This window comes from Pteropus alecto, unplaced genomic scaffold, assembly GCF_000325575.1.
Source record: "Pteropus alecto unplaced genomic scaffold, ASM32557v1 scaffold40, whole genome shotgun sequence".
NCBI classification, from domain to species: Eukaryota; Metazoa; Chordata; class Mammalia; order Chiroptera; family Pteropodidae; genus Pteropus; species Pteropus alecto.
The window spans coordinates 6,374,099-6,384,897 of NW_006431919.1; the positions used below are offsets into that span (position 1 = coordinate 6,374,099).

Genomic DNA, 10,799 nt, shown 5'->3' on the forward strand with positions numbered 1-10,799 from the left:
TTTACTTTTTAATGTAGCTATTTAAAAATTTTAAATTCCACATATGTCTTATATTTATAGCTCTGTTGGACAATACTGGTTTAGTTAGACCTGTTTATACAGAGAAATTATTTCAAAGGCATTTTTAATTCATGTTACTTAAAGTATGTAGATGGTCACATAATTAAGAATAACCTCAATATTTTGCTTATGTAATCTTTGCTTTATACTATACACTACTATAAGCATATTCATTTATATGAAGATACTGTATAGGGTCATACATAAATACTGCATATTCCATATTTTACTTTATGGGCAACTTCAGAGATTTTCAAGGATAATTTTTACTTTTAGTTTCCCTTTACGCATGGATCTTAGAATTCAGTCTGACTGCTGTCCAAATGAAAGAGCAGAGTGTTAGGTGTCAAGAGTCTAAGATTGCTTCCTGCCCCTACATGCTCACCTTCCAAAAGCATCCTTTTGAGCTGTTTTTTCCCAATATTATCAATGAATTTTAAGAGAACCACATGCACACTCCCATAGATGGCCTCCTAGTGGCCAAAAAGACATGTCACGGTGCAGCTGCCCTGAGTTAATCTCTATAATTAAGTCCCCTGAAATAATATTTTCTAAAACACATATTAAAAGTTACTCCATTATCCTTACATAAGAAACCATGTAGCAACATTCTTATGTGAATCAGTACCTCTTAAAAGCGGGGGACGGGGAGGAGTAACCAGTTACAGCCTTCCCTTTTTTCAGAAAATGGCAACGGTAGTTCCTAAGAGTATTTCCCTTTTTGCCATGGCTGCCAGAAAACTTGGAGGTAAATCTAGTGTTCAGTCATAGTAAGCTCTCTTGCTAAGTTTAATAGAAAATCATGCTCTGCTAAAAGAATTTGCATCTCTTTTTCATCTTAATTTTCACTGTCATGTCTCAGGGCTTCCACATTGTTCATCCCCCCTGCTTTACCTAATACTGTTTATATCCCACCTACAAATATGTTTTGTAGCTTGGATATAATAACATAAAGGTAGACAAAACCTAGAAAGGTGGAATAAGTTTTATTTCATGTGCTGCTCAACTCCAAGGACAAGGACAGAGGGTCAAAAAGGACTCCGAGGCTTTCCCAACATTTTAGGGAAGGGTCCTGTGGCCTATTCATGACATTTGCTCTGCATTTCAGAGAAGTGGCATCACACGTGGCCAAGTCTATGGCCATGGATTGTGGCAAAAGAAACTTACCCGCTAGCAAGGTGAGCCAGAGACGCTGGTTTCACCGTCACAGTGCTCTTCAGTATGAGTGGTTCCATAAGTACTAAAAGTGATTAAGCACTGTCTTCCCCTTGAGGAACTCGCCTTGCCTGGGTGCTTCCTTTCCATTGCATCTTAATCCTGATTTCAGTACTTTGAATCCATATGCCTTATGCTCTAAATTTTAGAATCCCATTCTGGAATGTCACCGGTATATCTTTGACACTTATTACTGTCTCTCTTTGTGTTTGTGTCTCATCTACTCTAGAGACTCTTAGCTAATTGAGGGCAGCATCCATGTCTGATTAGTTATTTTGTTCTTCTCCTCCCAACTCCTAGAACACACACTCAGTGCCAAGCATAATATGGCATAGTGTTTAAGAGGACAGACATTAGAATTAGGACTTGATTTCAAATCCAAGCTCCATTATTTACTAGTTATTTGTCCTCAGGCAAATAATTTGCTTCTGAGACTTAATTTTATCTACATATGTGGATAATAATGGCACCTATTTCAAGGGTTGTTGAAACAGTCAGTATATATAGAACACTTAGCTCTTATCTGTTATATTGTAATGGGCTGGTAATAATATATTTTCATTGTGTTATTGTAATTGTTTTACAAGTATTAACATCAAATAATAATTATCGAATCATTGAACAAAGTATAACTATAATTCCCATTGTTTTTTCCTTGAAGAAAGATCAAATGTTCCTTCTGCCATTTCTTTTATCTCTGAAACAGGGACAATAATGCTTGCTAACTAGGTTTGGTAAATAAAAACTGTTTTCTTTACAATAAAGATCCTCTCTAAAATCAAAGCACAAAGATTGTATTGTAAATGAGTAAGATTATAACCACCTTTTAAACCTTCTTGTGTAATCTGAAGTATCAAGAGCCAAAAAGCAAAGTAATATTTACAATACGTTTCGGAACACTTATGTGCACATTACCAATCTGTTCTCCCTACAAAATAGTGAGTTGGGCTGAGCAGGTAGTATTCTCTTTTTGGTCAGTTAAAAAACTGAGACCTAGCAATTCTGGGATCATCTAGGACAAGGTTTCTCAACCTCAACACTTTGGGCCTAGTAATTCTTTACCGTGGCAACTGTCCTGCGCATCATTATATTTAGCGGCAACCCTGAAATCTGACCACCAGATGCCATTAACTCCCCCTGTTGTGACAACCAAAATTGTTTTCAGCCACATGTCCACTTGGGGAGGAAACTCACCCCTGATTAAGAAACATTGGTTTAGAGAGGACCAGACAGTGGTGACTGGAAGAGCTTTTCATGGGAGCCTGTTCTCTTTCCTCCAACATTCATAGGAATAAAACGGGGTGGAAATGACAAGGCAGAAAGAGTCCTGTTATCGGGGGAGCTAGCAGAAGGGATATGCAGGTGAATGGGAGAAGAGTTTCCCAGGAAAGGAGGGTCAATGGTGAAGATGCCACTGAGCAAAATGATAAATGCATTTCTGTTAAAAATAATAATAATGGACTGGAGGTGTTCGTATCTTAAGTAATGTTTTACAAGCCTTCGGTGATAACTAGATGGGTATAAAAGGCAGGAGTTTTTCCCTGGAGTCTTATTAACATTTGTACCCACAGTTGATTTGGTGGATTCTAGAGTCTGATGGGAGCCAGCTCTTCTAGGAACGTCTCAGCCAGTCCAAGTATCTGTTCTTAGTATTACCACCTAGCTGCCCTGCTCCGGCCTCTGGACAGTCCATAGTAAGTTGCCCCACTGACTGCTTTTTGTTTCATTCTTAGTTTTAGGGTTACCAGGTACAGTTTGTATATTAAAATGTCATAAGGTTTGCTGACTTGTTCAAAACTCTAGAGCCACATATAAAGTGATTTCAGAAAGTCTGGACCAAGTGTGACTTTCACAGTCTATTGACTTACTAAACACAAGGGTTACACTTACTCCAGCAATGTTTTTTGTTTGTCCCCTCCCAAACTCACACCTCCACTCCCACCATATCAATTGTTATTAAATTAGAGACTTTGTTTCTGCATTTGAAATAGCAATGGTTCTGCTTGAACCCCTTTTGGGGGCACTCTTTGAGGTGTCTGATTTGGGGGTCTTTGGGTGCTAGTCTCTTACTATATTCAGTGTTTTTGTTTTTGTTTTTGTTTTTGTTTGTTTTGGGGGGGTTTATGTTTTTTAATTCCCAGCTTCATGAATCAGAGCTATACATCTGGCCACATTTCCTTTCCTTTTACATCTCTACCATAGGCCTTTTGTTTATTCTTTTCATCCACTTATCCATCCATCCATCCATCCATCCAGAATTTAAGTTGTCTGCTCTAAGTCAGGCTATGGGCAAGTCCGCCCAGTGTCTTGAGTCCCATATTAAACACTGGCTTGGGGAATTGCATTTGACCTAAGTGTGTTTCACACGTTAGATGAAAAATAGAATTGTTTTTCAGTTGTTACAGAGAAATTTATTCTTTTCATCCGCTTATCCATCCATCCATCTATCCAACAAGAATTTAAGTTGTCTGCTCTAAGTCAGGCTATGGGCAAGTCCGCCCAGTGTCTTGAGTCCCATATTAAACACTGGCTTGGGGAATTGCATTTGACCTAAGTGTGTTTCACACGTTAGATGAAAAATAGAATTGTTTTTCAGTTGTTACAGAGAAAATGACATCACCTATAGAATGTTTTTCCTGGATGCTTGGTGCCCTTGGCTTCCATTGTACCATTTGCTTCTGACAGGTCCACTTGGTGTGATTAAAATGATAAGTAATTTCTTCAAAGCTCCTGGCACCCATATACTCAGACAGTAGAGACTTCTATATAGAGTAGTATAAAAATCATTTTATCAGTGGGTCTTCATTTTAACCAGCTGTACGGTACTGAGAAGGTAACCTCTCTGAAATCCATTTCATCATGTATAAAATTAGGGAATTATACTTAATGATTGCTAAGGCCCTTCTGGCTCTAAAATAAACTCTAAATAATTGGACAAATGTTAAGATTTTTGTATATCTGGAACATTCTTCTTGTTGACAGATGTTTTGGATTCTACAAAGGCAACTCGAGAGTGAGGTAAGGGCCCTATTTTAATTCATTGCTTGAATTTTGTGTTGTTCTAGTCCATGATCACTTTGAAAAGGTCTGGCTGATTTGGGAGTCATTCAATACTAAGGGAAAGGAAAAGTGGAAAGAACAATGGGCAAGGAGTCAGGAAACCTAACTCATGGCTCCACTCCTGCCACTAACTACTTGTGTGACTGTGGACAGGTCACCCCAGAGACTTGAGCCCCAATTTCTTTTTCTGTTAAATGGCAGCGTTGGGTTACATGGTTGCCAAGCTTTCCTCTTGCTCTAAAATTCTTTAGTTTTATATCTAGATATACACTGAGTTTATTTCTCATCTAATCTGCCTTATGAACCAGAACCATAAACAATAAAGTAGCTGCATGAGTAGATCTCCTATGTTCACTATGGATTTCATAAAATGTGAGAAGCAAATGTGAGTAAAGAGATGTGCGTTTTATAGAATGATGTCTCCAGTGCCCAGAGCCACCCAGGGCTGTATCCATTGTCATTTCGGACCACACATTGGTAAACCCAGCTAGTTTCTTTCTACTCTGAAAAAATTCCTCCGCCACTGCCAGCAGACTTTGGGCCCGGGAATTCCTGTCTCTCCCTCGGGCTTTGTATCTGTTGTCATTTAATAGAGCAGATTCATGGCTCATGTCTGACCTCTAGTTTATGAGCGTTCAATTAATCACAACAGTTTTATTGACTTTTGACCAGTGATTCAGCTTGGACCCCTGGATTGGGGCTCAATCAAGTACTCTTCAGAGGGCCTGGTTTGGGAGTCTTTGGGCGCTGGTCTGTTACCATTTCTAGTGTTTTGTTTTAATTCCCGCTTCACAAGTCAGAACTATAACACTCGACCTCATCTTCTCTCCTTTAACATCTCTATTAAGGCACCTTATTTACTTCATCCATCCATTTATCCATCCGCCACTCAGCAAGAATTTATTGTGTATACTTTAAGTCAAGCCTAAAGAAAAATAAAATATGATTACTACTTTCAAGGCATTCACCCCTTCTTGGATAAGTTTACAAATCAAGGAAAAGCTCCAAAACCCATTGCTATCTGGTGCCCTGATTGAAGAGCTAGTTAACACAAAAGATGATAAGAACAATTACTAATTGTGCATTTTACGGTTTTTCAAATAGTTTTTCCAAGTATTTAAATTCCTTTGAAAAATAATGGCATTAGATATCATTATTTCAATTTATTGATGAGAAAAAATGAATTGGCTTTAGTGATTTGTCAAAGATAACACATTTTTAAAAATGATTTATTGACCTCCTACTGTATGTCAGGCATTTTTTCAGCAATAAACAAAACAATGTTCCTCTCTCCATGCTACCAACCATACTCGAATAAATAAAAGTGGAATGTTTGACATTGAGCAGTGCATGAGCATAGATGGAGAGAGAGGTGTTATTTTAGATAGTGTTGTCAGAGAAGTCTTCATGAAGGAGATAATATTTAAGCAAAGACCTGAATTAAGTGAAGAAGCCAGCTGTGCAGAGAGCTTGGGGAAGAGCATTCTATCCAGAGGGAATAGCAAGTACAAAAGCTTGGAGGTTGGACTTGTTCAATGTGTTCAGAGGACAAGCAAGAAGGCCAGTATGGGCGGAGTGGAGTTGTGTTCTTTCTCCAATCTCTCAAGATTATGAACTTGGCTTAGAAATGTTCCTCTTCTTAAATACATGCTTAATATTTGACAGAAGTTAGACTGTGACATTTTTAGAAGATGACAAATCTTAGATGTCTGACTGTGAGGGAGAAGGTAGTTACCCTGAGGTTGAGGAAAGAGAATTAATATAAACTGCAGCTGACACAGTGTGTCATCTTGAATACTTACTGACTCCTATTACACATGTGGGTTTTTTATGTTACCTCTTTTTTTGTGTGTCTTTGTGCATGGAAAGCCATATGGAGAGGGAAGTCCAGGAGTTCCACAGCCTCATCGGTAGGTGGAGTCAACCTCGGAGGGAATTCAGGTTCCTTCTTTCCTTCTGTATTTCTTAACCTCTCTCCTCAGAGTAGTAGCTCCATAACCAGCTGGTGCTTTGTACATGTTATGTGAGAAGTCAAGTATGTCACCGTGACCTTCAAAATAAGAGCTAAACGCCAATGCCACATCACCCATTTAAACCGAGATCTTTTCTTCTCTACCAACTAGGCCAGCCGGTTTGTTTTAAATCTCTGGTTTTGATGTTACTTGTGTTTTTTAAATAACTGATACAGCAAGCACATTTCTAAGTATTGAAATTCAGTAAACCCTGCTACTCATTATAGTGTTTCTCTATGTCAAGTTTGCAAAGTTTCCATCATCCAAGAGACTCAAGACAGTTTGGGGGCCTCTCTATTAACATCCTTAATGTGGAGACAGAGCTTAGAGTTAAGTCTCATCGCACTATGCCCAGACTTTGGAGCTAAATCCAGATGAGAGAAGGAGTAACCCGATGCCAGTTAGAATGGCTTTCTCAGCCCAGATGTGACCTGCTTCAGGATTTGAAGCTTAAATCTACAGCAGCAAAAAGAAACTTTGCAAATGCTTCTACTAGTCTGAAATTGGCATCCCGCAAACCAGATCTTTCCAATATATAGACACTAACTTGGTGAGTCCCACACGTCAGACCTGGACCTGAGGGAAATAACTGTGTGGGCTTCCATCTGGATCCACTGAAGAACTCATTCTCTAGTATCGACATTATTATGAAAGGAAGAGAAACCCTGAAATAATCCTAGCCTTCGGAATCCCTACCTTTAACAGAAGGCCCTTATTTTTCTCTAAAAAAGACAGAGCATGTTAAGGCCAAACCTCTTTCTACTTTTAACTGAAAGGAAGTAACATTTATAAAGCACCCACAGCTTGCCACTTTCTGTGCTAGCTGACCTAAACACATTGTTTAACACACCCACCATCTAGGTAGGTAGTTTGTATTTTATAGAAGAGGAAACTGAGGTGCAAAATATTAAGTGACTTGCCCAAGGTCACGTAGGTAAGTAATAAAGAGTAGAACTGGTATATGAGAGTGGGTCTTTTTGATTCTAAAGCTGCTATTGCAGTATTCTGTAAAAAAAAAAAAAGACATTTATAAAAATCTGGAAGTATTGAGTTATTGCCTAAGCTTACATCTTCATTGTATAATTATTTGTTAAACTGCATTTCTTTTTTCAAACTATTCATACTCGCCTCTTATTCAGCCACTCTGAAATGGCTTTTATGTGTTTCCCGGACCTGAGGTCATTCTCACATATATATCAGTTATGGTGACATATACTTCTTTTTAAAGCTTGCCCATTATAAGGCACTGTACGATCAGAAATGTGGCTTAGATGATAAAAACAATGATTATAGACTTTTTCCCAGCACACTCTGGATGGAATGAGTAACGTGTGGGCGTTTATGTTAAAGGGTTCCCTTTTACCTGAGCTTGCTAATTTCCAGGGGTCATCTCGGTTAAATTAGATTTTAATTCTGAAATATTGTGTCTGGAATTGTTCCCACTGGCCAGTTAACATCTTCCGAATAATAGGATTTGAGCCGAAATTGAAAGTGCTAGTAAAGTAAATGAGGAAGATCTGCCACATAACCTGTGGGAACAAGTTTTTCTTTTTTTTATATGAAGAGTTTTACAAGTGTAAGAAGTTGTTACCATAATGCATATACCCAACATTCCTAAAAAAGCAAAGGTGCTCCTCAGATGAACATTTTCCAGCTAACTTGAGGTCTCCTGGGCCATTCCTTTTAAGTATGACCTGAGGGACGTTCTATTCTTATTTGATTCATCTCCTTCTTACTGCCATGTATGAGTCCAAAAGAGGGAGGTTTCTTACTTGTCAACCTCTCTGGCATACTTGTGTTGCAGAAAATGTAGGAAGAAGTGTCTTCCTTATACCCAAAGTACATAGAGTCATTAATAAAATAAAGGCAAGCCCCTCGGGATCTTTCTATAAGCACGTGAAATGCACACCTAACAAAAAGAAGCACCCTACTTCCAATTTCTAGTTGGCTGCTTATCAAACTGCCCAGTAAGTTCACACCGTATTAGGAATGTGGTAGGCCCATTCCCAGCAAGGCCAAGATTGCTCTTCACTCTTTGTAGCTGTGACGTAGCCCATTCTCACATGACCACGTTGAAAACTTAAGCCTGGCATCCTATTCTGGCAGAGATTCAAGGGAAAGTTCTCATTTGGTGTTTGAAAACTCCTGATACTGTCACATAATGGAGTCTCTCTCTCTTATGGGAAACAGAGGTGACTAACAGGCTATGACGATAGTGGCTATGTTTCCCAAGCAAAAGCTTAGAAAGTTTTATGTCCTCTCGAAGAGAGTGGTTGGTTCACATCTTGAAGGGGTGAGTGGTGGATGTAGATATTATATAACATGGAGGAATCCTTTTTGAAAGTTTCTTTAAATTCAAAGTCATTCTCACTTGCTTTTCATGATATACTTCTCTTTCTGTAAACTGAACTTGGGGATAAACTTTACTAGTCAGTATTCCCCACAGAAACAGAACCAATAAGATGTGCACACATGTACATGTGTATAGAGATTTATTATAAGGAATTGGCTCACACAATTATGGAAGCTGACCAGTCCAAGATCTGCAGTCCACAAGCTGGAGAACCGGAAAATTATGGAAGCTGACCAGTCCCAAGATCTGCAGTCCACAAGCTGGAGAACCGGAAGAGCCAACGATATAGTTCTAGTCGGAGTCCTAAGGCTTGAGAACCAAGACTGCTGATGTTTAAACTCTAGTCCAAAGGCCAGTGGGCTGGAGAACCAAAAAGAGCCTATGTTTCATTTCAAATCTGGAAAAATCCCCCCTTACTTGAGAGAGGATCAGCCTTTTTGTTCTCTTCAGGCCTTCAACTGATTGGATGATGCCCGCCCACCTTAGGGAGGGCAGTCTGCTTTACTGGTTCTGCACATTCAGATGTTAATCTCATCCAAAAACTCTCACTGACACACCCAGAATAACGTTGGAATAAGTATCTGGTCAGTGCATGGGCCAGTCTAAGCAGCCATAAACCATCACGACGACTGTTTCAAAAACGGTTGTGATTCAATTCCGTTCACAATGTAGTCTTAATCTCCGTCGCTGTCTGTTCTTCTTGCCCATCCAGTTACCTCACTTCTGGATCTCTTAAACTGTTCGGACTATTAAAAATCCTCTTTTTAAGGCATAGATAGAGGGGTGTGAGTAATATCTAGCATGGTCATTAAATGGGGGATAAAAGGTAAATGGAATCCTTTTAACCAGTTTCAGTCTCTTAATATTTGATGATTTGATTCTTTGCAGTTAAAATTATTAACTATCTTGTCCAGAGAGGAAGACAGCCTAAATTTTGACAAACCCTAAAACAGCCCTTCTCCTTTTCTTTCCTCCTGAATTGCTAACTTTAAGATATTGGGTGAGTCCTGATCCCTTCACTTTCTCAGAGGAACTGTCTGAGACAAGTTCAGTGGCCGACCCCTCTCTGCTTCTTCACACCTGCTTCTCGTCTCCCTCCTGCTCATCCTCTTGACAGTGGCAGCTTCGTTATTGACCCTCTTTCTCCCTCCTCTCACACAGCCTCTCAGAGCACATCCAATCAAGTAAGTGTTCAATTGTGTGTGGCAGAGTGTGACTGCCATAGGAGATTAGGGAGGGGAATCAGAAAAGTAAGGAAGAAGGAGATGGATGTGAGAGCTGGGGTTGGGGCGGTGGGTGGTTCAGTACAGGGTGCTGTTGAGTATTTACATGTACCAGGCACCCAGCTAAGCAGATCAGATGCGCCCGCGCGCGCGCACACACACACACACACACACACACACACACACACACAGACACAAACAGTCCTCAAAGAGAGATGCTGATCCCCATTTTACAGACATAAAATGTTCAAAGAATGTCTGACAACTAGAAAATGATGGGACCTGGATCCCATAATGGATCTTTATGACTCTAAAACTCCTGGTCTTCGTCATTGTGCTGTATGAATTTGGCTAGTCAAAGGAAGCAGGTAGTACATTCCAAAAAAAAAATTATTTAAGTTGAATAAAATTATAGAATTTATCATCACCAAGTTCTTTTACTAGAAAATTACTTTTTGAATTAATTCTAAGATAGTCAATTCATCAAAGTTTTGTTCAGTACTTTCATGGAAGCCTTATTGGAATTTGTCTAAATTAAAATGTAAATCAGTTCTCATCATTCCCATCCTTAACATTCTGTTGGCATTGATTAGTGTAGAATAAAAATCCAGACTCTGTAGTAGCATATTCTCCAAGATGCTCTATCGATCTGGTTCCTTCCATCCTGTCTGAATTCATCTACTACTTTTCTCTTTTAGGTAGGGGTAAATGTAACTCCACCGCAGTCACAGTGGCCTTCTTGGTGTTCCTCAAATGTGCCAGACTCATTCCTCCTTTCCCCAGATCTTCTCATGACTCCCTCACTTCTTTTGGGTTTCTACTCAGAGACGGCTTCTTGGACCTGCCGTCTAAAGCATACCCTACCCCCACCCCTCC

General features: G+C 39.4%; 1 protein-coding gene across 2 annotated transcripts in view; it reads left to right on the forward strand.

Moving 5' to 3' along the window:
• SGCD (sarcoglycan delta) overlaps positions 1 to 10,799 on the forward strand; it is an 818,344-nt gene that overhangs the window by 597,595 nt on the left and 209,950 nt on the right. The gene's annotated exons all lie outside the window — the stretch shown is intronic.